Source organism: Ambystoma mexicanum, unplaced genomic scaffold (genome assembly GCF_040938575.1).
Source record: "Ambystoma mexicanum isolate Mex_15411 unplaced genomic scaffold, UKY_AmexF1_1 Mex_scaf1, whole genome shotgun sequence".
In the NCBI taxonomy this organism is placed as follows: domain Eukaryota; kingdom Metazoa; phylum Chordata; class Amphibia; order Caudata; family Ambystomatidae; genus Ambystoma; species Ambystoma mexicanum.
Genome location: NW_027182324.1, coordinates 3,782,436 through 3,805,542, shown reverse-complemented (window position 1 = coordinate 3,805,542; position 23,107 = coordinate 3,782,436). Strand labels below are relative to the sequence as shown.

The 23,107-nt window shown below is 41.0% G+C and overlaps 4 non-coding genes across 4 annotated transcripts; all 4 read right to left on the bottom strand.

The window, feature by feature from the left end:
• Positions 1 to 3,190: 3,190 nt before the first annotated feature.
• On the bottom strand, positions 3,191 to 3,264 carry TRNAT-AGU (transfer RNA threonine (anticodon AGU)). Its single transcript has one exon. It is a non-coding gene; the product is annotated as a tRNA-Thr (tRNA).
• An 8,328-nt stretch (positions 3,265 to 11,592) lies between these two features.
• Positions 11,593 to 11,666, bottom strand: TRNAT-AGU (transfer RNA threonine (anticodon AGU)). The gene has a single exon. It is a non-coding gene; the product is annotated as a tRNA-Thr (tRNA).
• A 3,281-nt stretch (positions 11,667 to 14,947) lies between these two features.
• TRNAT-AGU (transfer RNA threonine (anticodon AGU)) lies at positions 14,948 to 15,021 on the bottom strand. The gene has a single exon. It is a non-coding gene; the product is annotated as a tRNA-Thr (tRNA).
• Positions 15,022 to 20,826: 5,805 nt separating this feature from the next.
• TRNAT-AGU (transfer RNA threonine (anticodon AGU)) lies at positions 20,827 to 20,900 on the bottom strand. The gene has a single exon. It is a non-coding gene; the product is annotated as a tRNA-Thr (tRNA).
• Positions 20,901 to 23,107: the final 2,207 nt, after the last annotated feature.

Sequence of the window (23,107 nt, the reverse complement as noted above, 5' to 3'; positions counted from 1 at the left end):
CAAAATGTTTTCCAATTGACTGAAACTCCATTGCACAAAACGAGCATGTCATTAATCGTCGATTTAGAGTGGACTGCATTGCCCAGTGTGTGCATTGAGGAGCACATGTTCGTATTTACTGGGGAGCAAGTTTGCACTCATGAATGTGGCAAAACATTCAAATCCGTAAGTGGGTGAACATTAAAGTCCTAGATGCTGCAAATCTCTATATCTGGATACGGAATGACTGAAAAAAGTTATGTCTCCAGTGTCAAAATGTGTGTAATGCACTAGTAATTCATTTCCTTTATTGACCAGTGAGGTAGCCATGTATGGAGGTGCTGTAGAGTGAAAATCAAGTTTCAAATGGGCAGTGATCCCTGTGCCTGGATAGCTCAGTCGGTAGAGCATCAGACTTTTAATCTGAGGGTCCAGGGTTCAAGTCCCTGTTCAGGCGTACCTTTGCTTCTTTTACAAAAAATTAAGCAGGAAATATGAATTGCTCATTCTAATATGTGCTGTTTCTGATGGCATCGCAACCTTGGGCAATATGACTCTAAGGTAGTGGAGTCCAGAGTTCTTGGATGCTTTGCCAACATTTCAAGCCTGACTGTGCTTCTAAATAGCATGAAATAGCAATCTTTGTACAAAGTTTTAATATTGGGGAGACAGATTGGTCGAAAAAAAAGCAGACAGGCGCTGCTGAGATTCGAACTCAGGATCTCCTGTTTACTAGACAGGCGCTTTAACCAACTAAGCCACAGCCCCTTTTTTGCATCTGGTCTCCTTTCCTTCCTCATGTAATCAATCAGAAGTGAAATCCACTTTTTTAAGGCTGGGCTTCTGTTGCAATATAAATTTTCAAAATGTTTTCCAATTGACTGAAACTCCATTGCACAAAACGAGCATGTCATTAATCGTCGATTTAGAGTGGACTGCATTGCCCAGTGTGTGCATTGAGGAGCACATGTTCGTCTTTACTGGGGAGCAAGTTTGCACTCATGAATGTGGCAAAACATTCAAATCCGTAAGTGGGTGAACATTAAAGTCCTAGATGCTGCAAATCTCTATATCTGGATACGGAATGACTGAAAAAAGTTATGTCTCCAGTGTCAAAATGTGTGTAATGCACTAGTAATTCATTTCCTTTATTGACCAGTGAGGTAGCCATGTATGGAGGTGCTGTAGAGTGAAAATCAAGTTTCAAATGGCAGTGATTCATGTGCATGGATGGCTCAGTCGGTAGAGCATCAGACTTTTAATCTGAGGGTCCAGGGTTCAAGTCCCTGTTCAGGCGTACCTTTGCTTCTTTTACAAAAAATTAAGCAGGAAATATGAATTGCTCATTCTAATATGTGCTATTTCTGATGGCATCGCAACCTTGGGCAATATGACTCTAAGGTAGTGGAGTCCAGAGTTCTTGGATGCTTTGCCAACATATCAAGCCTGACTGTGCTTCTAAATAGCATGAAATAGCAATCTTTGTACAAAGTTTTAATATTGGGGAGACAGATTGGTCGAAAAAAAGCAGACAGGCGCTGCTGAGATTCTAACTCAGGATCTCCTGTTTACTAGACAGGCGCTTTAACCAACTAAGCCACAGCACCTTTTTTGCATCTGGTCTCCTTTCCTTCCTCATGTAATCATTTAGAAGTGAAATCCACTTTTTTAAGGCTGGGCTTCTGTTGCAATATAACTTTTCAAAATGTTTTCCAATTGACTGAAACTCCATTGCACAAAACGAGCATGTCATTAATCGTCGATTTAGAGTGGACTGCATTGCCCAGTGTGTGCATTGAGGAGCACATGTTCGTATTTACTGGGGAGCAAGTTTGCACTCATGAATGTGGCAAAACATTCAAATCCGTAAGTGGGTGAACATTAAAGTCCTAGATGCTGCAAATCTCTATATCTGGATACGGAATGACTGAAAAAAGTTATGTCTCCAGTGTCAAAATGTGTGTAATGCACTAGTAATTCATTTCCTTTATTGACCAGTGAGGTAGCCATGTATGGAGGTGCTGTAGAGTGAAAATCAAGTTTCAAATGGCAGTGATCCATGTGCATGGATAGCTCAGTCGGTAGAGCATCAGACTTTTAATCTGAGGGTCCAGGGTTCAAGTCCCTGTTCAGGCGTACCTTTGCTTCTTTTACAAAAAATTAAGCAGGAAATATGAATTGCTCATTCTAATATGTGCTATTTCTGATGGCATCGCAACCTTGGGCAATATGACTCTAAGGTAGTGGAGTCCAGAGTTCTTGGATGCTTTGCCAACATATCAAGCCTGACTGTGCTTCTAAATAGCATGAAATAGCAATCTTTGTACAAAGTTTTAATATTGGGGAGACAGATTGGTCGAAAAAAAGCAGACAGGCGCTGCTGAGATTCTAACTCAGGATCTCCTGTTTACTAGACAGGCGCTTTAACCAACTAAGCCACAGCACCTTTTTTGCATCTGGTCTCCTTTCCTTCCTCATGTAATCATTTAGAAGTGAAATCCACTTTTTTAAGGCTGGGCTTCTGTTGCAATATAACTTTTCAAAATGTTTTCCAATTGACTGAAACTCCATTGCACAAAACGAGCATGTCATTAATCGTCGATTTAGAGTGGACTGCATTGCCCAGTGTGTGCATTGAGGAGCACATGTTCGTATTTACTGGGGAGCAAGTTTGCACTCATGAATGTGGCAAAACATTCAAATCCGTAAGTGGGTGAACATTAAAGTCCTAGATGCTGCAAATCTCTATATCTGGATACGGAATGACTGAAAAAAGTTATGTCTCCAGTGTCAAAATGTGTGTAATGCACTAGTAATTCATTTCCTTTATTGACCAGTGAGGTAGCCATGTATGGAGGTGCTGTAGAGTGAAAATCAAGTTTCAAATGGCAGTGATCCATGTGCCTGGATAGCTCAGTCGGTAGAGCATCAGACTTTTAATCTGAGGGTCCAGGGTTCAAGTCCCTGTTCAGGCGTACCTTTGCTTCTTTTACAAAAAATTAAGCAGGAAATATGAATTGCTCATTCTAATATGTGCTATTTCTGATGGCATCGCAACCTTGGGCAATATGACTCTAAGGTAGTGGAGTCCAGAGTTCTTGGATGCTTTGCCAACATATGAAGCCTGACTGTGCTTCTAAATAGCATGAAATAGCAATCTTTGTACAAAGTTTTAATATTGGGGAGACAGATTGGTCGAAAAAAAGCAGACAGGCGCTGCTGAGATTCGAACTCAGGATCTCCTGTTTACTAGACAGGCGCTTTAACCAACTAAGCCACAGCACCTTTTTTGCATCTGGTCTCCTTTCCTTCCTCATGTAATCATTTAGAAGTGAAATCCACTTTTTTAAGGCTGGGCTTCTGTTGCAATATAACTTTTCAAAATGTTTTCCAATTGACTGAAACTCCATTGCACAAAACAAGCATGTCATTAATCGTCGATTTAGAGTGGACTGCATTGCCCAGTGTGTGCATTGAGGAGCACATGTTCGTCTTTACTGGGGAGCAAGTTTGCACTCATGAATGTGGCAAAACATTCAAATCCGTAAGTGGGTGAACATTAAAGTCCTAGATGCTGCAAATCTCTATATCTGGATACGGAATGACTGAAAAAAGTTATGTCTCCAGTGTCGAAATGTGTGTAATGCACTAGTAATTCATTTCCTTTATTGACCAGTGAGGTAGCCATGTATGGAGGTGCTGTAGAGTGAAAATCAAGTTTCAAATGGGCAGTGATCCCTGTGCCTGGATAGCTCAGTCGGTAGAACATCAGACTTTTAATCTGAGGGTCCAGGGTTCAAGTCCCTGTTCAGGCGTACCTTTGCTTCTTTTACAAAAAATTAAGCAGGAAATATGAATTGCTCATTCTAATATGTGCTGTTTCTGATGGCATCGCAACCTTGGGCAATATGACTCTAAGGTAGTGGAGTCCAGAGTTCTTGGATGCTTTGCCAACATTTCAAGCCTGACTGTGCTTCTAAATAGCATGAAATAGCAATCTTTGTACAAAGTTTTAATATTGGGGAGACAGATTGGTCGAAAAAAAAGCAGACAGGTGCTGCTGAGATTCGAACTCAGGATCTCCTGTTTACTAGACAGGCGCTTTAACCAACTAAGCCACAGCCCCTTTTTTGCATCTGGTCTCCTTTCCTTCCTCGTGTAATCAATCAGAAGTGAAATCCACTTTTTTAAGGCTGGGCTTCTGTTGCAATATAACTTTTCAAAATGTTTTCCAATTGACTGAAACTCCATTGCACAAAACGAGCATGTCATTAATCGTCGATTTAGAGTGGACTGCATTGCCCAGTGTGTGCATTGAGGAGCACATGTTCGTATTTACTGGGGAGCAAGTTTGCACTCATGAATGTGGCAAAACATTCAAATCCGTAAGTGGGTGAACATTAAAGTCCTAGATGCTGCAAATCTCTATATCTGGATACGGAATGACTGAAAAAAGTTATGTCTCCAGTGTCGAAATGTGTGTAATGCACTAGTAATTCATTTCCTTTATTGACCAGTGAGGTAGCCATGTATGGAGGTGCTGTAGAGTGAAAATCAAGTTTCAAATGGGCAGTGATCCCTGTGCCTGGATAGCTCAGTCGGTAGAGCATCAGACTTTTAATCTGAGGGTCCAGGGTTCAAGTCCCTGTTCAGGCGTACCTTTGCTTCTTTTACAAAAAATTAAGCAGGAAATATGAATTGCTCATTCTAATATGTGCTGTTTCTGATGGCATCGCAACCTTGGGCAATATGACTCTAAGGTAGTGGAGTCCAGAGTTCTTGGATGCTTTGCCAACATTTCAAGCCTTACTGTGCTTCTAAATAGCATGAAATAGCAATCTTTGTACAAAGTTTTAATATTGGGGAGACAGATTGGTCGAAAAAAAAGCAGACAGGCGCTGCTGAGATTCGAACTCAGGATCTCCTGTTTACTAGACAGGCGCTTTAACCAACTAAGCCACAGCCCCTTTTTTGCATCTGGTCTCCTTTCCTTCCTCATGTAATCAATCAGAAGTGAAATCCACTTTTTTAAGGCTGGGCTTCTGTTGCAATATAACTTTTCAAAATGTTTTCCAATTGACTGAAACTCCATTGCACAAAACGAGCATGTCATTAATCGTCGATTTAGAGTGGACTGCATTGCCCAGTGTGTGCATTGAGGAGCACATGTTCGTCTTTACTGGGGAGCAAGTTTGCACTCATGAATGTGGCAAAACATTCAAATCCGTAAGTGGGTGAACATTAAAGTCCTAGATGCTGCAAATCTCTATATCTGGATACGGAATGACTGAAAAAAGTTATGTCTCCAGTGTCAAAATGTGTGTAATGCACTAGTAATTCATTTCCTTTATTGACCAGTGAGGTAGCCATGTATGGAGGTGCTGTAGAGTGAAAATCAAGTTTCAAATGGGCAGTGATCCCTGTGCCTTGATAGCTCAGTCGGTAGAGCATCAGACTTTTAATCTGAGGGTCCAGGGTTCAAGTCCCTGTTCAGGCGTACCTTTGCTTCTTTTACAAAAAATTAAGCAGGAAATATGAATTGCTCATTCTAATATGTGCTGTTTCTGATGGCATCGCAACCTTGGGCAATATGACTCTAAGGTAGTGGAGTCCAGAGTTCTTGGATGCTTTGCCAACATTTCAAGCCTGACTGTGCTTCTAAATAGCATGAAATAGCAATCTTTGTACAAAGTTTTAATATTGGGGAGACAGATTGGTCGAAAAAAAAGCAGACAGGCGCTGCTGAGATTCGAACTCAGGATCTCCTGTTTACTAGACAGGCGCTTTAACCAACTAAGCCACAGCCCCTTTTTTGCATCTGGTCTCCTTTCCTTCCTCATGTAATCAATCAGAAGTGAAATCCACTTTTTTAAGGCTGGGCTTCTGTTGCAATATAAATTCTCAAAATGTTTTCCAATTGACTGAAACTCCATTGCACAAAACGAGCATGTCATTAATCGTCGATTTAGAGTGGACTGCATTGCCCAGTGTGTGCATTGAGGAGCACATGTTCGTATTTACTGGGGAGCAAGTTTGCACTCATGAATGTGGCAAAACATTCAAATCCGTAAGTGGGTGAACATTAAAGTCCTAGATGCTGCAAATCTCTATATCTGGATACGGAATGACTGAAAAAAGTTATGTCTCCAGTGTCGAAATGTGTGTAATGCACTAGTAATTCATTTCCTTTATTGACCAGTGAGGTAGCCATGTATGGAGGTGCTGTAGAGTGAAAATCAAGTTTCAAATGGGCAGTGATCCCTGTGCCTGGATAGCTCAGTCGGTAGAGCATCAGACTTTTAATCTGAGGGTCCAGGGTTCAAGTCCCTGTTCAGGCGTACCTTTGCTTCTTTTACAAAAAATTAAGCAGGAAATATGAATTGCTCATTCTAATATGTGCTGTTTCTGATGGCATCGCAACCTTGGGCAATATGACTCTAAGGTAGTGGAGTCCAGAGTTCTTGGATGCTTTGCCAACATTTCAAGCCTTACTGTGCTTCTAAATAGCATGAAATAGCAATCTTTGTACAAAGTTTTAATATTGGGGAGACAGATTGGTCGAAAAAAAAGCAGACAGGCGCTGCTGAGATTCGAACTCAGGATCTCCTGTTTACTAGACAGGCGCTTTAACCAACTAAGCCACAGCCCCTTTTTTGCATCTGGTCTCCTTTCCTTCCTCATGTAATCAATCAGAAGTGAAATCCACTTTTTTAAGGCTGGGCTTCTGTTGCAATATAACTTTTCAAAATGTTTTCCAATTGACTGAAACTCCATTGCACAAAACGAGCATGTCATTAATCGTCGATTTAGAGTGGACTGCATTGCCCAGTGTGTGCATTGAGGAGCACATGTTCGTCTTTACTGGGGAGCAAGTTTGCACTCATGAATGTGGCAAAACATTCAAATCCGTAAGTGGGTGAACATTAAAGTCCTAGATGCTGCAAATCTCTATATCTGGATACGGAATGACTGAAAAAAGTTATGTCTCCAGTGTCAAAATGTGTGTAATGCACTAGTAATTCATTTCCTTTATTGACCAGTGAGGTAGCCATGTATGGAGGTGCTGTAGAGTGAAAATCAAGTTTCAAATGGGCAGTGATCCCTGTGCCTGGATAGCTCAGTCGGTAGAGCATCAGACTTTTAATCTGAGGGTCCAGGGTTCAAGTCCCTGTTCAGGCGTACCTTTGCTTCTTTTACAAAAAATTAAGCAGGAAATATGAATTGCTCATTCTAATATGTGCTGTTTCTGATGGCATCGCAACCTTGGGCAATATGACTCTAAGGTAGTGGAGTCCAGAGTTCTTGGATGCTTTGCCAACATTTCAAGCCTGACTGTGCTTCTAAATAGCATGAAATAGCAATCTTTGTACAAAGTTTTAATATTGGGGAGACAGATTGGTCGAAAAAAAAGCAGACAGGCGCTGCTGAGATTCGAACTCAGGATCTCCTGTTTACTAGACAGGCGCTTTAACCAACTAAGCCACAGCCCCTTTTTTGCATCTGGTCTCCTTTCCTTCCTCATGTAATCAATCAGAAGTGAAATCCACTTTTTTAAGGCTGGGCTTCTGTTGCAATATAAATTTTCAAAATGTTTTCCAATTGACTGAAACTCCATTGCACAAAACGAGCATGTCATTAATCGTCGATTTAGAGTGGACTGCATTGCCCAGTGTGTGCATTGAGGAGCACATGTTCGTATTTACTGGGGAGCAAGTTTGCACTCATGAATGTGGCAAAACATTCAAATCCGTAAGTGGGTGAACATTAAAGTCCTAGATGCTGCAAATCTCTATATCTGGATACGGAATGACTGAAAAAAGTTATGTCTCCAGTGTCAAAATGTGTGTAATGCACTAGTAATTCATTTCCTTTATTGACCAGTGAGGTAGCCATGTATGGAGGTGCTGTAGAGTGAAAATCAAGTTTCAAATGGCAGTGATCCATGTGCATGGATAGCTCAGTCGGTAGAGCATCAGACTTTTAATCTGAGGGTCCAGGGTTCAAGTCCCTGTTCAGGCGTACCTTTGCTTCTTTTACAAAAAATTAAGCAGGAAATATGAATTGCTCATTCTAATATGTGCTATTTCTGATGGCATCGCAACCTTGGGCAATATGACTCTAAGGTAGTGGAGTCCAGAGTTCTTGGATGCTTTGCCAACATATCAAGCCTGACTGTGCTTCTAAATAGCATGAAATAGCAATCTTTGTACAAAGTTTTAATATTGGGGAGACAGATTGGTCGAAAAAAAGCAGACAGGCGCTGCTGAGATTCTAACTCAGGATCTCCTGTTTATTAGACAGGCGCTTTAACCAACTAAGCCACAGCACCTTTTTTGCATCTGGTCTCCTTTCCTTCCTCATGTAATCATTTAGAAGTGAAATCCACTTTTTTAAGGCTGGGCTTCTGTTGCAATATAACTTTTCAAAATGTTTTCCAATTGACTGAAACTCCATTGCACAAAACGAGCATGTCATTAATCGTCGATTTAGAGTGGACTGCATTGCCCAGTGTGTGCATTGAGGAGCACATGTTCGTATTTACTGGGGAGCAAGTTTGCACTCATGAATGTGGCAAAACATTCAAATCCGTAAGTGGGTGAACATTAAAGTCCTAGATGCTGCAAATCTCTATATCTGGATACGGAATGACTGAAAAAAGTTATGTCTCCAGTGTCAAAATGTGTGTAATGCACTAGTAATTCATTTCCTTTATTGACCAGTGAGGTAGCCATGTATGGAGGTGCTGTAGAGTGAAAATCAAGTTTCAAATGGGCAGTGATCCCTGTGCCTGGATAGCTCAGTCGGTAGAGCATCAGACTTTTAATCTGAGGGTCCAGGGTTCAAGTCCCTGTTCAGGCGTACCTTTGCTTCTTTTACAAAAAATTAAGCAGGAAATATGAATTGCTCATTCTAATATGTGCTGTTTCTGATGGCATCGCAACCTTGGGCAATATGACTCTAAGGTAGTGGAGTCCAGAGTTCTTGGATGCTTTGCCAACATTTCAAGCCTGACTGTGCTTCTAAATAGCATGAAATAGCAATCTTTGTACAAAGTTTTAATATTGGGGAGACAGATTGGTCGAAAAAAAAGCAGACAGGCGCTGCTGAGATTCGAACTCAGGATCTCCTGTTTACTAGACAGGCGCTTTAACCAACTAAGCCACAGCCCCTTTTTTGCATCTGGTCTCCTTTCCTTCCTCATGTAATCAATCAGAAGTGAAATCCACTTTTTTAAGGCTGGGCTTCTGTTGCAATATAAATTTTCAAAATGTTTTCCAATTGACTGAAACTCCATTGCACAAAACGAGCATGTCATTAATCGTCGATTTAGAGTGGACTGCATTGCCCAGTGTGTGCATTGAGGAGCACATGTTCGTCTTTACTGGGGAGCAAGTTTGCACTCATGAATGTGGCAAAACATTCAAATCCGTAAGTGGGTGAACATTAAAGTCCTAGATGCTGCAAATCTCTATATCTGGATACGGAATGACTGAAAAAAGTTATGTCTCCAGTGTCAAAATGTGTGTAATGCACTAGTAATTCATTTCCTTTATTGACCAGTGAGGTAGCCATGTATGGAGGTGCTGTAGAGTGAAAATCAAGTTTCAAATGGCAGTGATTCATGTGCATGGATAGCTCAGTCGGTAGAGCATCAGACTTTTAATCTGAGGGTCCAGGGTTCAAGTCCCTGTTCAGGCGTACCTTTGCTTCTTTTACAAAAAATTAAGCAGGAAATATGAATTGCTCATTCTAATATGTGCTATTTCTGATGGCATCGCAACCTTGGGCAATATGACTCTAAGGTAGTGGAGTCCAGAGTTCTTGGATGCTTTGCCAACATATCAAGCCTGACTGTGCTTCTAAATAGCATGAAATAGCAATCTTTGTACAAAGTTTTAATATTGGGGAGACAGATTGGTCGAAAAAAAGCAGACAGGCGCTGCTGAGATTCTAACTCAGGATCTCCTGTTTACTAGACAGGCGCTTTAACCAACTAAGCCACAGCACCTTTTTTGCATCTGGTCTCCTTTCCTTCCTCATGTAATCATTTAGAAGTGAAATCCACTTTTTTAAGGCTGGGCTTCTGTTGCAATATAACTTTTCAAAATGTTTTCCAATTGACTGAAACTCCATTGCACAAAACGAGCATGTCATTAATCGTCGATTTAGAGTGGACTGCATTGCCCAGTGTGTGCATTGAGGAGCACATGTTCGTATTTACTGGGGAGCAAGTTTGCACTCATGAATGTGGCAAAACATTCAAATCCGTAAGTGGGTGAACATTAAAGTCCTAGATGCTGCAAATCTCTATATCTGGATACGGAATGACTGAAAAAAGTTATGTCTCCAGTGTCAAAATGTGTGTAATGCACTAGTAATTCATTTCCTTTATTGACCAGTGAGGTAGCCATGTATGGAGGTGCTGTAGAGTGAAAATCAAGTTTCAAATGGCAGTGATCCATGTGCATGGATAGCTCAGTCGGTAGAGCATCAGACTTTTAATCTGAGGGTCCAGGGTTCAAGTCCCTGTTCAGGCGTACCTTTGCTTCTTTTACAAAAAATTAAGCAGGAAATATGAATTGCTCATTCTAATATGTGCTATTTCTGATGGCATCGCAACCTTGGGCAATATGACTCTAAGGTAGTGGAGTCCAGAGTTCTTGGATGCTTTGCCAACATATCAAGCCTGACTGTGCTTCTAAATAGCATGAAATAGCAATCTTTGTACAAAGTTTTAATATTGGGGAGACAGATTGGTCGAAAAAAAGCAGACAGGCGCTGCTGAGATTCTAACTCAGGATCTCCTGTTTACTAGACAGGCGCTTTAACCAACTAAGCCACAGCACCTTTTTTGCATCTGGTCTCCTTTCCTTCCTCATGTAATCATTTAGAAGTGAAATCCACTTTTTTAAGGCTGGGCTTCTGTTGCAATATAACTTTTCAAAATGTTTTCCAATTGACTGAAACTCCATTGCACAAAACGAGCATGTCATTAATCGTCGATTTAGAGTGGACTGCATTGCCCAGTGTGTGCATTGAGGAGCACATGTTCGTATTTACTGGGGAGCAAGTTTGCACTCATGAATGTGGCAAAACATTCAAATCCGTAAGTGGGTGAACATTAAAGTCCTAGATGCTGCAAATCTCTATATCTGGATACGGAATGACTGAAAAAAGTTATGTCTCCAGTGTCAAAATGTGTGTAATGCACTAGTAATTCATTTCCTTTATTGACCAGTGAGGTAGCCATGTATGGAGGTGCTGTAGAGTGAAAATCAAGTTTCAAATGGCAGTGATCCATGTGCCTGGATAGCTCAGTCGGTAGAGCATCAGACTTTTAATCTGAGGGTCCAGGGTTCAAGTCCCTGTTCAGGCGTACCTTTGCTTCTTTTACAAAAAATTAAGCAGGAAATATGAATTGCTCATTCTAATATGTGCTATTTCTGATGGCATCGCAACCTTGGGCAATATGACTCTAAGGTAGTGGAGTCCAGAGTTCTTGGATGCTTTGCCAACATATGAAGCCTGACTGTGCTTCTAAATAGCATGAAATAGCAATCTTTGTACAAAGTTTTAATATTGGGGAGACAGATTGGTCGAAAAAAAGCAGACAGGCGCTGCTGAGATTCGAACTCAGGATCTCCTGTTTACTAGACAGGCGCTTTAACCAACTAAGCCACAGCACCTTTTTTGCATCTGGTCTCCTTTCCTTCCTCATGTAATCATTTAGAAGTGAAATCCACTTTTTTAAGGCTGGGCTTCTGTTGCAATATAACTTTTCAAAATGTTTTCCAATTGACTGAAACTCCATTGCACAAAACAAGCATGTCATTAATCGTCGATTTAGAGTGGACTGCATTGCCCAGTGTGTGCATTGAGGAGCACATGTTCGTCTTTACTGGGGAGCAAGTTTGCACTCATGAATGTGGCAAAACATTCAAATCCGTAAGTGGGTGAACATTAAAGTCCTAGATGCTGCAAATCTCTATATCTGGATACGGAATGACTGAAAAAAGTTATGTCTCCAGTGTCGAAATGTGTGTAATGCACTAGTAATTCATTTCCTTTATTGACCAGTGAGGTAGCCATGTATGGAGGTGCTGTAGAGTGAAAATCAAGTTTCAAATGGCAGTGATTCATGTGCATGGATAGCTCAGTCGGTAGAGCATCAGACTTTTAATCTGAGGGTCCAGGGTTCAAGTCCCTGTTCAGGCGTACCTTTGCTTCTTTTACAAAAAATTAAGCAGGAAATATGAATTGCTCATTCTAATATGTGCTATTTCTGATGGCATCGCAACCTTGGGCAATATGACTCTAAGGTAGTGGAGTCCAGAGTTCTTGGATGCTTTGCCAACATATCAAGCCTGACTGTGCTTCTAAATAGCATGAAATAGCAATCTTTGTACAAAGTTTTAATATTGGGGAGACAGATTGGTCGAAAAAAAGCAGACAGGCGCTGCTGAGATTCTAACTCAGGATCTCCTGTTTACTAGACAGGCGCTTTAACCAACTAAGCCACAGCACCTTTTTTGCATCTGGTCTCCTTTCCTTCCTCATGTAATCATTTAGAAGTGAAATCCACTTTTTTAAGGCTGGGCTTCTGTTGCAATATAACTTTTCAAAATGTTTTCCAATTGACTGAAACTCCATTGCACAAAACGAGCATGTCATTAATCGTCGATTTAGAGTGGACTGCATTGCCCAGTGTGTGCATTGAGGAGCACATGTTCGTCTTTACTGGGGAGCAAGTTTGCACTCATGAATGTGGCAAAACATTCAAATCCGTAAGTGGGTGAACATTAAAGTCCTAGATGCTGCAAATCTCTATATCTGGATACGGAATGACTGAAAAAAGTTATGTCTCCAGTGTCAAAATGTGTGTAATGCACTAGTAATTCATTTCCTTTATTGACCAGTGAGGTAGCCATGTATGGAGGTGCTGTAGAGTGAAAATCAAGTTTCAAATGGGCAGTGATCCCTGTGACTGGATAGCTCAGTCGGTAGAGCATCAGACTTTTAATCTGAGGGTCCAGGGTTCAAGTCCCTGTTCAGGCGTACCTTTGCTTCTTTTACAAAAAATTAAGCAGGAAATATGAATTGCTCATTCTAATATGTGCTATTTCTGATGGCATCGCAACCTTGGGCAATATGACTCTAAGGTAGTGGAGTCCAGAGTTCTTGGATGCTTTGCCAACATATCAAGCCTGACTGTGCTTCTAAATAGCATGAAATAGCAATCTTTGTACAAAGTTTTAATATTGGGGAGACAGATTGGTCGAAAAAAAGCAGACATGCGCTGCTGAGATTCTAACTCAGGATCTCCTGTGTACTAGACAGGCGCTTTAACCAACTAAGCCACAGCACCTTTTTTGCATCTGGTCTCCTTTCCTTCCTCGTGTAATCATTTAGAAGTGAAATCCACTTTTTTAAGGCTGGGCTTCTGTTGCAATATAACTTTTCAAAATGTTTTCCAATTGACTGAAACTCCATTGCACAAAACGAGCATGTCATTAATCGTCGATTTAGAGTGGACTGCATTGCCCAGTGTGTGCATTGAGAAGCACATGTTCGTATTTACTGGGGAGCAAGTTTGCACTCATGAATGTGGCAAAACATTCAAATCCGTAAGTGGGTGAACATTAAAGTCCTACATGCTGCAAATCTCTATATCTGGATACGGAATGACTGAAAAAAGTTATGTCTCCAGTGTCAAAATGTGTGTAATGCACTAGTAATTAATTTCCTTTATTGACCAGTGAGGTAGCCATGTATGGAGGTGCTGTAGAGTGAAAATCAAGTTTCAAATGGCAGTGATCCATGTGCATGGATAGCTCAGTCGGTAGAGCATCAGACTTTTAATCTGAGGGTCCAGGGTTCAAGTCCCTGTTCAGGCGTACCTTTGCTTCTTTTACAAAAAATTAAGCAGGAAATATGAATTGCTCATTCTAATATGTGCTATTTCTGATGGCATCGCAACCTTGGGCAATATGACTCTAAGGTAGTGGAGTCCAGAGTTCTTGGATGCTTTGCCAACATATCAAGCCTGACTGTGCTTCTAAATAGCATGAAATAGCAATCTTTGTACAAAGTTTTAATATTGGGGAGACAGATTGGTCGAAAAAAAGCAGACAGGCGCTGCTGAGATTCTAACTCAGGATCTCCTGTTTACTAGACAGGCGCTTTAACCAACTAAGCCATAGCACCTTTTTTGCATCTGGTCTCCTTTCCTTCCTCATGTAATCATTTAGAAGTGAAATCCACTTTTTTAAGGCTGGGCTTCTGTTGCAATATAACTTTTCCAAATGTTTTCCAATTGACTGAGACTCCATTGCACAAAACGAGCATGTCATTAATCGTCGATTTAGAGTGGACTGCATTGCCCAGTGTGTGCATTGAGGAGCACATGTTCGTATTTACTGGGGAGCAAGTTTGCACTCATGAATGTGGCAAAACATTCAAATCCGTAAGTGGGTGAACATTAAAGTCCTAGATGCTGCAAATCTCTATATCTGGATACGGAATGACTGAAAAAAGTTATGTCTCCAGTGTCAAAATGTGTGTAATGCACTAGTAATTCATTTCCTTTATTGACCAGTGAGGTAGCCATGTATGGAGGTGCTGTAGAGTGAAAATCAAGTTTCAAATGGCAGTGATCCATGTGCCTGGATAGCTCAGTCGGTAGAGCATCAGACTTTTAATCTGAGGGTCCAGGGTTCAAGTCCCTGTTCAGGCGTACCTTTGCTTCTTTTACAAAAAATTAAGCAGGAAATATGAATTGCTCATTCTAATATGTGCTATTTCTGATGGCATCGCAACCTTGGGCAATATGACTCTAAGGTAGTGGAGTCCAGAGTTCTTGGATGCTTTGCCAACATATGAAGCCTGACTGTTTTTAAATAGCATGAAATAGCAATCTTTGTACAAAGTTTTAATATTGGGGAGACAGATTGGTCGAAAAAAAGCAGACAGGCGCTGCTGAGATTCGAACTCAGGATCTCCTGTTTACTAGACAGGCGCTTTAACCAACTAAGCCACAGCACCTTTTTTGCATCTGGTCTCCTTTCCTTCCTCATGTAATCATTTAGAAGTGAAATCCACTTTTTTAAGGCTGGGCTTCTGTTGCAATATAACTTTTCAAAATGTTTTCCAATTGACTGAAACTCCATTGCACAAAACAAGCATGTCATTAATCGTCGATTTAGAGTGGACTGCATTGCCCAGTGTGTGCATTGAGGAGCACATGTTCGTCTTTACTGGGGAGCAAGTTTGCACTCATGAATGTGGCAAAACATTCAAATCCGTAAGTGGGTGAACATTAAAGTCCTAGATGCTGCAAATCTCTATATCTGGATACGGAATGACTGAAAAAAGTTATGTCTCCAGTGTCGAAATGTGTGTAATGCACTAGTAATTCATTTCCTTTATTGACCAGTGAGGTAGCCATGTATGGAGGTGCTGTAGAGTGAAAATCAAGTTTCAAATGGGCAGTGATCCCTGTGCCTGGATAGCTCAGTCGGTAGAGCATCAGACTTTTAATCTGAGGGTCCAGGGTTCAAGTCCCTGTTCAGGCGTACCTTTGCTTCTTTTACAAAAAATTAAGCAGGAAATATGAATTGCTCATTCTAATATGTGCTGTTTCTGATGGCATCGCAACCTTGGGCAATATGACTCTAAGGTAGTGGAGTCCAGAGTTCTTGGATGCTTTGCCAACATTTCAAGCCTTACTGTGCTTCTAAATAGCATGAAATAGCAATCTTTGTACAAAGTTTTAATATTGGGGAGACAGATTGGTCGAAAAAAAAGCAGACAGGCGCTGCTGAGATTCGAACTCAGGATCTCCTGTTTACTAGACAGGCGCTTTAACCAACTAAGCCACAGCCCCTTTTTTGCATCTGGTCTCCTTTCCTTCCTCATGTAATCAATCAGAAGTGAAATCCACTTTTTTAAGGCTGGGCTTCTGTTGCAATATAACTTTTCAAAATGTTTTCCAATTGACTGAAACTCCATTGCACAAAACGAGCATGTCATTAATCGTCGATTTAGAGTGGACTGCATTGCCCAGTGTGTGCATTGAGGAGCACATGTTCGTCTTTACTGGGGAGCAAGTTTGCACTCATGAATGTGGCAAAACATTCAAATCCGTAAGTGGGTGAACATTAAAGTCCTAGATGCTGCAAATCTCTATATCTGGATACGGAATGACTGAAAAAAGTTATGTCTCCAGTGTCAAAATGTGTGTAATGCACTAGTAATTCATTTCCTTTATTGACCAGTGAGGTAGCCATGTATGGAGGTGCTGTAGAGTGAAAATCAAGTTTCAAATGGGCAGTGATCCCTGTGCCTGGATAGCTCAGTCGGTAGAGCATCAGACTTTTAATCTGAGGGTCCAGGGTTCAAGTCCCTGTTCAGGCGTACCTTTGCTTCTTTTACAAAAAATTAAGCAGGAAATATGAATTGCTCATTCTAATATGTGCTGTTTCTGATGGCATCGCAACCTTGGGCAATATGACTCTAAGGTAGTGGAGTCCAGAGTTCTTGGATGCTTTGCCAACATTTCAAGCCTGACTGTGCTTCTAAATAGCATGAAATAGCAATCTTTGTACAAAGTTTTAATATTGGGGAGACAGATTGGTCGAAAAAAAAGCAGACAGGCGCTGCTGAGATTCGAACTCAGGATCTCCTGTTTACTAGACAGGCGCTTTAACCAACTAAGCCACAGCCCCTTTTTTGCATCTGGTCTCCTTTCCTTCCTCATGTAATCAATCAGAAGTGAAATCCACTTTTTTAAGGCTGGGCTTCTGTTGCAATATAAATTTTCAAAATGTTTTCCAATTGACTGAAACTCCATTGCACAAAACGAGCATGTCATTAATCGTCGATTTAGAGTGGACTGCATTGCCCAGTGTGTGCATTGAGGAGCACATGTTCGTATTTACTGGGGAGCAAGTTTGCACTCATGAATGTGGCAAAACATTCAAATCCGTAAGTGGGTGAACATTAAAGTCCTAGATGCTGCAAATCTCTATATCTGGATACGGAATGACTGAAAAAAGTTATGTCTCCAGTGTCAAAATGTGTGTAATGCACTAGTAATTCATTTCCTTTATTGACCAGTGAGGTAGCCATGTATGGAGGTGCTGTAGAGTGAAAATCAAGTTTCAAATGGCAGTGATCCATGTGCATGGATAGCTCAGTCGGTAGAGCATCAGACTTTTAATCTGAGGGTCCAGGGTTCAAGTCCCTGTTCAGGCGTACCTTTGCTTCTTTTACAAAAAATTAAGCAGGAAATATGAATTGCTCATTCTAATATGTGCTATTTCTGATGGCATCGCAACCTTGGGCAATATGACTCTAAGGTAGTGGAGTCCAGAGTTCTTGGATGCTTTGCCAACATATCAAGCCTGACTGTGCTTCTAAATAGCATGAAATAGCAATCTTTGTACAAAGTTTTAATATTGGGGAGACAGATTGGTCGAAAAAAAGCAGACAGGCGCTGCTGAGATTCTAACTCAGGATCTCCTGTTTATTAGACAGGCGCTTTAACCAACTAAGCCACAGCACCTTTTTTGCATCTGGTCTCCTTTCCTTCCTCATGTAATCATTTAGAAGTGAAATCCACTTTTTTAAGGCTGGGCTTCTGTTGCAATATAACTTTTCAAAATGTTTTCCAATTGACTGAAACTCCATTGCACAAAACGAGCATGTCATTAATCGTCGATTTAGAGTGGACTGCATTGCCCAGTGTGTGCATTGAGGAGCACATGTTCGTATTTACTGGGGAGCAAGTTTGCACTCATGAATGTGGCAAAACATTCAAATCCGTAAGTGGGTGAACATTAAAGTCCTAGATGCTGCAAATCTCTATATCTGGATACGGAATGACTGAAAAAAGTTATGTCTCCAGTGTCAAAATGTGTGTAATGCACTAGTAATTCATTTCCTTTATTGACCAGTGAGGTAGCCATGTATGGAGGTGCTGTAGAGTGAAAATCAAGTTTCAAATGGGCAGTGATCCCTGTGCCTGGATAGCTCAGTCGGTAGAGCATCAGACTTTTAATCTGAGGGTCCAGGGTTCAAGTCCCTGTTCAGGCGTACCTTTGCTTCTTTTACAAAAAATTAAGCAGGAAATATGAATTGCTCATTCTAATATGTGCTGTTTCTGATGGCATCGCAACCTTGGGCAATATGACTCTAAGGTAGTGGAGTCCAGAGTTCTTGGATGCTTTGCCAACATTTCAAGCCTGACTGTGCTTCTAAATAGCATGAAATAGCAATCTTTGTACAAAGTTTTAATATTGGGGAGACAGATTGGTCGAAAAAAAAGCAGACAGGCGCTGCTGAGATTCGAACTCAGGATCTCCTGTTTACTAGACAGGCGCTTTAACCAACTAAGCCACAGCCCCTTTTTTGCATCTGGTCTCCTTTCCTTCCTCATGTAATCAATCAGAAGTGAAATCCACTTTTTTAAGGCTGGGCTTCTGTTGCAATATAAATTTTCAAAATGTTTTCCAATTGACTGAAACTCCATTGCACAAAACGAGCATGTCATTAATCGTCGATTTAGAGTGGACTGCATTGCCCAGTGTGTGCATTGAGGAGCACATGTTCGTCTTTACTGGGGAGCAAGTTTGCACTCATGAATGTGGCAAAACATTCAAATCCGTAAGTGGGTGAACATTAAAGTCCTAGATGCTGCAAATCTCTATATCTGGATACGGAATGACTGAAAAAAGTTATGTCTCCAGTGTCAAAATGTGTGTAATGCACTAGTAATTCATTTCCTTTATTGACCAGTGAGGTAGCCATGTATGGAGGTGCTGTAGAGTGAAAATCAAGTTTCAAATGGCAGTGATTCATGTGCATGGATGGCTCAGTCGGTAGAGCATCAGACTTTTAATCTGAGGGTCCAGGGTTCAAGTCCCTGTTCAGGCGTACCTTTGCTTCTTTTACAAAAAATTAAGCAGGAAATATGAATTGCTCATTCTAATATGTGCTATTTCTGATGGCATCGCAACCTTGGGCAATATGACTCTAAGGTAGTGGAGTCCAGAGTTCTTGGATGCTTTGCCAACATATCAAGCCTGACTGTGCTTCTAAATAGCATGAAATAGCAATCTTTGTACAAAGTTTTAATATTGGGGAGACAGATTGGTCGAAAAAAAGCAGACAGGCGCTGCTGAGATTCTAACTCAGGATCTCCTGTTTACTAGACAGGCGCTTTAACCAACTAAGCCACAGCACCTTTTTTGCATCTGGTCTCCTTTCCTTCCTCATGTAATCATTTAGAAGTGAAATCCACTTTTTTAAGGCTGGGCTTCTGTTGCAATATAACTTTTCAAAATGTTTTCCAATTGACTGAAACTCCATTGCACAAAACGAGCATGTCATTAATCGTCGATTTAGAGTGGACTGCATTGCCCAGTGTGTGCATTGAGGAGCACATGTTCGTATTTACTGGGGAGCAAGTTTGCACTCATGAATGTGGCAAAACATTCAAATCCGTAAGTGGGTGAACATTAAAGTCCTAGATGCTGCAAATCTCTATATCTGGATACGGAATGACTGAAAAAAGTTATGTCTCCAGTGTCAAAATGTGTGTAATGCACTAGTAATTCATTTCCTTTATTGACCAGTGAGGTAGCCATGTATGGAGGTGCTGTAGAGTGAAAATCAAGTTTCAAATGGCAGTGATCCATGTGCATGGATAGCTCAGTCGGTAGAGCATCAGACTTTTAATCTGAGGGTCCAGGGTTCAAGTCCCTGTTCAGGCGTACCTTTGCTTCTTTTACAAAAAATTAAGCAGGAAATATGAATTGCTCATTCTAATATGTGCTATTTCTGATGGCATCGCAACCTTGGGCAATATGACTCTAAGGTAGTGGAGTCCAGAGTTCTTGGATGCTTTGCCAACATATCAAGCCTGACTGTGCTTCTAAATAGCATGAAATAGCAATCTTTGTACAAAGTTTTAATATTGGGGAGACAGATTGGTCGAAAAAAAGCAGACAGGCGCTGCTGAGATTCTAACTCAGGATCTCCTGTTTACTAGACAGGCGCTTTAACCAACTAAGCCACAGCACCTTTTTTGCATCTGGTCTCCTTTCCTTCCTCATGTAATCATTTAGAAGTGAAATCCACTTTTTTAAGGCTGGGCTTCTGTTGCAATATAACTTTTCAAAATGTTTTCCAATTGACTGAAACTCCATTGCACAAAACGAGCATGTCATTAATCGTCGATTTAGAGTGGACTGCATTGCCCAGTGTGTGCATTGAGGAGCACATGTTCGTATTTACTGGGGAGCAAGTTTGCACTCATGAATGTGGCAAAACATTCAAATCCGTAAGTGGGTGAACATTAAAGTCCTAGATGCTGCAAATCTCTATATCTGGATACGGAATGACTGAAAAAAGTTATGTCTCCAGTGTCAAAATGTGTGTAATGCACTAGTAATTCATTTCCTTTATTGACCAGTGAGGTAGCCATGTATGGAGGTGCTGTAGAGTGAAAATCAAGTTTCAAATGGCAGTGATCCATGTGCCTGGATAGCTCAGTCGGTAGAGCATCAGACTTTTAATCTGAGGGTCCAGGGTTCAAGTCCCTGTTCAGGCGTACCTTTGCTTCTTTTACAAAAAATTAAGCAGGAAATATGAATTGCTCATTCTAATATGTGCTATTTCTGATGGCATCGCAACCTTGGGCAATATGACTCTAAGGTAGTGGAGTCCAGAGTTCTTGGATGCTTTGCCAACATATGAAGCCTGACTGTGCTTCTAAATAGCATGAAATAGCAATCTTTGTACAAAGTTTTAATATTGGGGAGACAGATTGGTCGAAAAAAAGCAGACAGGCGCTGCTGAGATTCGAACTCAGGATCTCCTGTTTACTAGACAGGCGCTTTAACCAACTAAGCCACAGCACCTTTTTTGCATCTGGTCTCCTTTCCTTCCTCATGTAATCATTTAGAAGTGAAATCCACTTTTTTAAGGCTGGGCTTCTGTTGCAATATAACTTTTCAAAATGTTTTCCAATTGACTGAAACTCCATTGCACAAAACAAGCATGTCATTAATCGTCGATTTAGAGTGGACTGCATTGCCCAGTGTGTGCATTGAGGAGCACATGTTCGTCTTTACTGGGGAGCAAGTTTGCACTCATGAATGTGGCAAAACATTCAAATCCGTAAGTGGGTGAACATTAAAGTCCTAGATGCTGCAAATCTCTATATCTGGATACGGAATGACTGAAAAAAGTTATGTCTCCAGTGTCGAAATGTGTGTAATGCACTAGTAATTCATTTCCTTTATTGACCAGTGAGGTAGCCATGTATGGAGGTGCTGTAGAGTGAAAATCAAGTTTCAAATGGGCAGTGATCCCTGTGCCTGGATAGCTCAGTCGGTAGAACATCAGACTTTTAATCTGAGGGTCCAGGGTTCAAGTCCCTGTTCAGGCGTACCTTTGCTTCTTTTACAAAAAATTAAGCAGGAAATATGAATTGCTCATTCTAATATGTGCTGTTTCTGATGGCATCGCAACCTTGGGCAATATGACTCTAAGGTAGTGGAGTCCAGAGTTCTTGGATGCTTTGCCAACATTTCAAGCCTGACTGTGCTTCTAAATAGCATGAAATAGCAATCTTTGTACAAAGTTTTAATATTGGGGAGACAGATTGGTCGAAAAAAAAGCAGACAGGTGCTGCTGAGATTCGAACTCAGGATCTCCTGTTTACTAGACAGGCGCTTTAACCAACTAAGCCACAGCCCCTTTTTTGCATCTGGTCTCCTTTCCTTCCTCGTGTAATCAATCAGAAGTGAAATCCACTTTTTTAAGGCTGGGCTTCTGTTGCAATATAACTTTTCAAAATGTTTTCCAATTGACTGAAACTCCATTGCACAAAACGAGCATGTCATTAATCGTCGATTTAGAGTGGACTGCATTGCCCAGTGTGTGCATTGAGGAGCACATGTTCGTATTTACTGGGGAGCAAGTTTGCACTCATGAATGTGGCAAAACATTCAAATCCGTAAGTGGGTGAACATTAAAGTCCTAGATGCTGCAAATCTCTATATCTGGATACGGAATGACTGAAAAAAGTTATGTCTCCAGTGTCGAAATGTGTGTAATGCACTAGTAATTCATTTCCTTTATTGACCAGTGAGGTAGCCATGTATGGAGGTGCTGTAGAGTGAAAATCAAGTTTCAAATGGGCAGTGATCCCTGTGCCTGGATAGCTCAGTCGGTAGAGCATCAGACTTTTAATCTGAGGGTCCAGGGTTCAAGTCCCTGTTCAGGCGTACCTTTGCTTCTTTTACAAAAAATTAAGCAGGAAATATGAATTGCTCATTCTAATATGTGCTGTTTCTGATGGCATCGCAACCTTGGGCAATATGACTCTAAGGTAGTGGAGTCCAGAGTTCTTGGATGCTTTGCCAACATTTCAAGCCTTACTGTGCTTCTAAATAGCATGAAATAGCAATCTTTGTACAAAGTTTTAATATTGGGGAGACAGATTGGTCGAAAAAAAAGCAGACAGGCGCTGCTGAGATTCGAACTCAGGATCTCCTGTTTACTAGACAGGCGCTTTAACCAACTAAGCCACAGCCCCTTTTTTGCATCTGGTCTCCTTTCCTTCCTCATGTAATCAATCAGAAGTGAAATCCACTTTTTTAAGGCTGGGCTTCTGTTGCAATATAACTTTTCAAAATGTTTTCCAATTGACTGAAACTCCATTGCACAAAACGAGCATGTCATTAATCGTCGATTTAGAGTGGACTGCATTGCCCAGTGTGTGCATTGAGGAGCACATGTTCGTCTTTACTGGGGAGCAAGTTTGCACTCATGAATGTGGCAAAACATTCAAATCCGTAAGTGGGTGAACATTAAAGTCCTAGATGCTGCAAATCTCTATATCTGGATACGGAATGACTGAAAAAAGTTATGTCTCCAGTGTCAAAATGTGTGTAATGCACTAGTAATTCATTTCCTTTATTGACCAGTGAGGTAGCCATGTATGGAGGTGCTGTAGAGTGAAAATCAAGTTTCAAATGGGCAGTGATCCCTGTGCCTTGATAGCTCAGTCGGTAGAGCATCAGACTTTTAATCTGAGGGTCCAGGGTTCAAGTCCCTGTTC